The sequence below is a fragment of the Salvelinus sp. IW2-2015 genome, linkage group LG18 (genome assembly GCF_002910315.2).
Source record: "Salvelinus sp. IW2-2015 linkage group LG18, ASM291031v2, whole genome shotgun sequence".
NCBI classification, from domain to species: Eukaryota; Metazoa; Chordata; class Actinopteri; order Salmoniformes; family Salmonidae; genus Salvelinus; species Salvelinus sp. IW2-2015.
Window position 1 is genome coordinate 1345452 of NC_036858.1, and position 6355 is coordinate 1351806.

Sequence of the window (6355 nt, forward strand, 5' to 3'; positions counted from 1 at the left end):
ACACTCTAACCACTAGGCTACCTGCCGCCCCTACACTCTAACCACTAGGCTACCTGCCGCCCCTACACTCTAACCACTAGGCTACCTGCCGCCCCGAGCAGTCCATAAATACACAGTCCATAAATACACACCAACACATGAAGTAAATCAGTACACAGATTAGAGGGAGTGAGATGAAATTAAGGAGCATATACTAAATATATATAGTGTGAAATAAATATACATAAAATATATTGGATAATATAAATATACATAAAAGATATAGTATAATTAAATATACATAAAAAATATAGCATAATATACATAAAATACAGTATAATATAAATATACATAAAATATATAGGATAATATAAATATATATAAAATATATAGGATAATATAAATATACATAAAATATGTAGCATAATATACATATTCATAAAATATATAGTATAATATAAATATACATAAAATATGTAGCATAATACACATATACATAAAATATATAGTATAATATAAATAAAGTATGTAGCATAAGATACATACATAAAATATATAGGATAATATCAATATACATAAAATATATAGTATAATATACATAAAATATATAGTATAATATAAATATACATAAAATATGTAGCATAAGATACATATACATAAAATATATAGTATAATATAAATATACATAAAGTATGTAGCATAAGTAGTATAATATAAATATACATAAGATATATAGTATAATATAAATATACATACAAAATATAATATAAATATACATAAAAGATAGTATTATATACATACAACATATAGGACAATGTAAATATACATAAAATATTGTTTAATATAAATATACATAAAATATATAGTATAATATAAATACACATAAAATATATATGATAATATAAATATACATAAAATATGTAGTATAATATACATAAAATATATAGTATAATATAAATATACATANTATAAATACACATAAAATATATATGATAATATAAATATACATAAAATATGTAGTATAATATACATAAAATATATAGTATAATATAAATATACATACAACATAGATGGTGGAAGGTAATTGTAGAGCGTTCAGTAGAAATTGCATAATGGACTGGAAGGGTTAGGGTGTGGTTGAAGGGCTATTTTGTCCAGGGCGAGTTCGATACGAACACATAATACTGTCTTTCACCTAAATACGTCAAAGGAAACACTGAAAAGTGTTCAGAGTAACATATGTCAGAGATTATAGATTTCTTACAGGAAAGTTCTTACAGGAAGTGTGTGTGTGTGCCTAAAGTATGTGTGTGTGTGTGCGTGTGTGTGTGTGTGCATATGAACAAACTTGTGTGTGTTGAAGAAATGCTTCAAACCTCTAATTCTGTCCATGTCTTTGTATCGTTTTCTCCCGTACGCTACAATAAGTTTGACCACCATTACCCTCTGTGTGTGAGACCTGACCAGGACAAGGGAAAATCCAAGATGGAGATGAGGGAGGAGGTGTTGTACATCCTGAATAAGGTGTGGACTAAACTACAGAACCTCCCTCAGGCCAACTCACTGGAGCTGGGGGCGTTCTTCATCATCATCCTGTTCGTCGGTGAGTCTAGGCACATTCCACGTCCGTAGGCCTCAACCCTTAGACACCTCTGGTAGATCTGAAGGAAGGATGCCTGTAATGCCTGTAAGCAATATGGTGGAATCTCCACTTAGCCAACTGCCTGTCAATGGAGGTCTTAATGTTTTTCATTATGTTGTTATTGGCCGGATTACCGACCGAGCCCCAGTGGCCCCCGAGCCTCCAGATGGGCCCCCATCGATTTTTATTTTTTAATGTCTGAGTCATTGATAGCATATGAGCACGGCATAAAAGCCATGGCAACACAAGTTCCCTTTTAAACGAATAAGCAGTCAGATCAGTGATCTCGGATTGTTTCTATTTTAACTGGGTAAAACCACATGAGTTGAATTACAGTGATCACAGCAACACTAATGTAATCAGTAATCACATGTATCATGTGACATTTCAATCTGTTATTGGCAGAGCAACAAGTAAATCTTTGTTTACATCATAATGTCACGAAGCTAAATCTCTCTCTCTCTCTCTCCTTCCAGTGACATTCTTGTTTATTATTGTGCTGTCCTGCGTTCGCTGCTGTTGCTGTGGAAAGCTTAAATCCCGAGTCCTGCCCTTACAGTCTGTCTGAGGAGGAGACATTGGCCCAGTTACAATACGTAGAACATTTAAGGAAGGGAGGAAACAGCAATTCCAGGGAAGAACCAAATGAGAACCAATGAAGTATTAGAATCGCCTGGACAATGTAGCTTGGAGGGGACAGACAGACTGCTCTGCAACCAGCCTGACGAATCTGTGTGTGTATAAAGACTGATGAGCAATGGCCGACTCATTAAGACTACGTAGCAGTAGGCTTTAAACAGAACAATGACACTCTATAAACAGAGAACTGTGAACATTGCTTCTGTGCTGTTGTTCTGTCTGAGGACACAAACCACTCTGAGGTTGAAAGACCCACCCAAGTTTTATCCTGCTTTCTCGTGATTTAACCTGGAAGAGCCGATAGGTTTTATGTTGTGTGTTTTGTAGGTCTATAGAAGAAAGCATTAAAAAAAACTCCCTCAGATTTCAATCTTGTTGTGTTTAACAAAGTTGTTTTTAAGTCCAAGAATGTAAAACACATAAGTGCTAGAGTTCCAAACGTGTTTTTGTGTGTCTGTTTTCCAGTGGAAAAGAAGGGACAGTCATATAGAGTGCCCTCTGCTGGTGCAATGAGCACAATACATTTACACAACTGGTATAATAAAAAAATATATGTTTTAACTGGTATAATTGGTGGGTGCTTATACAGTATCTATCCCATTTCACACATGTTCATTATAGTGTTTTGTTTTTTGCATATCCCAACTGACCATGAGAGTGGGGTGACCCACTATCAATGGCAATCCTGGAACAATTTAGGGTTAAATGCCTTGGGCAAAGACAGATTTTTCACCTTGTCGCCTCTGGGATTTGAACTAGTGACTACTGGCCCAGTGCTCTAACCTCTAGGCTGCCTGCCACCCCTGCAAAAAGTGTTGTACATTATTGATGCAGTATTGTAGAAATAGTAGTAATATCTGTTGCCTTACAGATAGGCAAATCGTGATTATCATTAGTTATACTGGTACTGTACCATCACCGATTGATTGTACATCAATCACTTGGAGTGGAACAACCTGTGTTTTGGGATTATATTCATCTGTAGTTGTCATTTGAGGAGCAACAAGTTTAGCTTTACTTAATGTTTAAGTGCAAATAAAACATAGTACATTAAAGAATCAAAAAATGTACATTGTGATTATTCTTGTTATTAATGCATTGTGTCATTAGTTAAAACCTTTGGAATGTAACACTCCAATTCCTGGCTGATCCTATGTCATATCTAACTTTCCATCTATAAAACGACAAAGACTGACCCYCCCTATCCCTGATACTTTCACTTCAGGTGCCAGTAACCGTGCCACACAGCGGCGTAGTGTTTTGTGCAGTAGAGCATACCTTATCAGACCTTGTAGCACAGTCTCGGGCCTCACCTCCGATAGAGTCAATATTGTCGGTAAACATTAACCCAGCTGGACCTCTCTCTCTCTCTCCTACTGCGTCACATATCAAAAGCCCTCACAACAAGAGAACTAGTTACGATCACTGAGTATGCTTTTGGAATCAAGTGGAATCGAGAGAGAAAAYTCCAGTTGGAGTTGAGAGTGAGTAAACCTCACAGGATACCAAGACTATCACACTGAAGAAGGTCTTCTAGGGTCTGAAGTGGACGGTTTATTTGGTATACAGATGCAGGGTTGGATTAGCTATTGAGTTACTAACAGAGGCCTATACATCCAGAAGCCAGGTCTCACAGACCGTATTTACCGTTAACTTCGCTGAGAACATTGAGAGATGGCTCTGGAAAGGTGAGTCATTGATTGGAAACTTGTTGATTAACAGATTTACATTTGTATTTAACATTTTAGTAATTTAGCAGACGCTCTTATCCAGAGCAACTTACAGTCAGTGCATTCATCTYAAGATACTGTAGCTAGGTGGGACAACTGCTTATCACAGTCATAGTCAGTACATTTTTCCTCAATAAAGTAACTACCAGCAAAGTCAGAGCTAGTAAGAAAGAAAAATAATGAACCGATGTGTAACATGAAGGAAGGCCTTGTTGTTCCCGTACATGAAGCCGACTGCCAGCAGGTTACAATGTTAAACAAACATAGGTGGAAGTAAAGGAAAAAAAGGTGATGATTCTTTTTAAAACTGCCACCTTTACTTACCTGGAACACCCTCCCTCTGACAACCTTTTCTTGAAACGACACTCCTCTGAACCACCTTCCTCTGACCCCACCCCTTGGACTCCCTACCCTCGACAGCATCCTCTGACCTTCCTCTGACCCCTTACCTCTGAACCCTTCCTCTGACCTTCTGACCCTACTTCTACCCTACCTCTGACCCCTCCTCTACCCCTTCCTCTGAACTTCCTCTTACCCTTCTTTGACCCTCCTCTGAACCCTACCCTCTGACCACCCCTCACCTCTGACCTACCTCTGACCCCTACCTCTGACCCCTACCTTCGACCCCTACCTCTGACCCCTACCCCCTCTGACACACTCCTCTTGACCCCCTACCTCTGACACCCCTTCCTCTGACCTAACCTCTGACCTTCTCTGACACCTTCCTCTGACCCTTCCTCTGACACATTCCTCTGACCCCGTCCTCCTGACCCTTCCCTGACACCTTCCTCTGAACTCCCTACACCTCTGACCCTTACCTCTGACCCCTTCCTCTGACCCCTCCTCTGACCCCTACCTCTGACACATTCCTCTGAACCCCTTCCTTCTGACCCCTTCCCTTCTGACCTACCTCTGACCCCTTCCTCTGACACATTCCTCTGACCCCTACCTCTCCCTCTCTGACACCTACCTCTGACCCTTCCTATGACCCCTTCTCTACCCCTACCTCGACCCTTCCCTGACACATTCCTGCTGACCCCTCCTTCTTACACCTTCTCTGACCCCTTCCTCTGACACCTTCCTCTGACACCATCCTCTGACCCCTTCCTCTGACCCCTTCCTCTGACTCTTCACTCCCACTGTAGTGTTCCAGACCCCCCTGACCCGGCAGGGTCACCAGAGGACTGGGTCCAGTGGGCAGTGCAGCGCCTGCAGATGGAGCCCTGGGCGTTGGGTGGCATTGTGGTCATAGGGGTGTTCCTGCTGATGATCCTGGCCCTGGTGGTCTTCGCTCTAATATATGGCTGTTGCTGCTCACCTGGAGGGGGGAAGAGGAGGATGAAGAAGGGGGTGCTTTAGAGAAGTGTGTCCCACTCTCCATGACTGTTCTACGGCCATTTAGATTTTCTGTACCCCCTACGTCTACGATGACTTTTCCAAAAGAAAAGACTGTGCAAAAAAAAAGCGTCCATCCCAAGCATTATTAATGGGACCATCATTTAAACAAACACTCTGAGGAATGTCTGAATCGGCAAGTAATTCGATCAAGTCAAGACAATAACGTTCATAAATTGACTTATGTATTTGATTATGAAAATGTGTTGTTTGATTATAATTAAAAGTTGAAACTTTAAATGAATCCATCCTTTCAATACATTTATTTGTGTATTTGATTATGAAAATGTGCTGCTTGATTATAATTAAATGTTGAAACTTTAAATGAATCCTTTCAATAAAAAACTATATTTATGCGCATATCAAAAGCGATGCTGAAAGGGACGTTGTCGTGTATAGCAGAGCCAGGATGAGTCACAAMATGGCGGGTATGCCAGAATGGACTTGGAGATGGAGTCATTGAGGTTGGTAAGAAGGCGGGCAGGAGGGGAAAAAAGGAAGAAAGTGGAACATATTAAGAGTAAATATGGAGTGCTGCAGAAGGAAATCGATCATGAATTAACTGCGGTGTCAYGTGCGGTAAAGAACACAGAGTTTAAGCCTTGTCCCGATGGTGATAAAGATGTTTTTTGCCCAGTAGGAGTGAGATTTCTGGAGAGAATGGATCCWMGCCTTCTGGCTGATCCATATGTGGTATCAGGTTGGGTGGAGAAGAGGTTGGGGAATGTTGGGTCGGTGAAAGTGACTTTTTCGTGTCTCTGCCGTCAAGGGAGGGCGTGCACTCTGCACCACGGGTCTGGGGACTGTGACTTGCTTTCCTCTCTGGAGCAGGGCACCTTTGAAAGGAGTGATAACTCGTCTCGTCTGGCGTTAAGTGTTGATGAGGGTCAACTGAAGTTGAAGATTCCCGGTGTCTGTGACGCCTGCCATTTGATGTGACGCAGACCCAGTGTAGAGCGTGGTGAAACAG

The 6355-nt window shown here is 40.4% G+C and overlaps 2 long non-coding RNA genes across 4 annotated transcripts; one reads left to right on the top strand and one right to left on the bottom strand.

Moving 5' to 3' along the window:
- The first annotated feature begins 3521 nt into the window (after positions 1–3521).
- On the top strand, positions 3522–5629 carry LOC139029109 (uncharacterized). Its single transcript, XR_011481364.1, has 2 exons — positions 3522–3948; positions 5136–5629. It is a non-coding gene; the product is annotated as an uncharacterized lncRNA (long non-coding RNA).
- On the bottom strand, positions 4420–5126 carry LOC139029110 (uncharacterized). Of its 3 annotated transcripts, none has more exons than XR_011481366.1 (5): positions 5068–5126; positions 4901–4935; positions 4796–4859; positions 4579–4608; positions 4420–4434 (listed from the first exon to the last, which is right to left on the bottom strand). It is a non-coding gene; the product is annotated as an uncharacterized lncRNA (long non-coding RNA). The 3 variants fall into 3 exon arrangements; XR_011481365.1 differs by having other exon boundaries at positions 4579–4621; XR_011481367.1 differs by having other exon boundaries at positions 4579–4621; positions 4901–4947; positions 5041–5117.
- Positions 5630–6355: the final 726 nt, after the last annotated feature.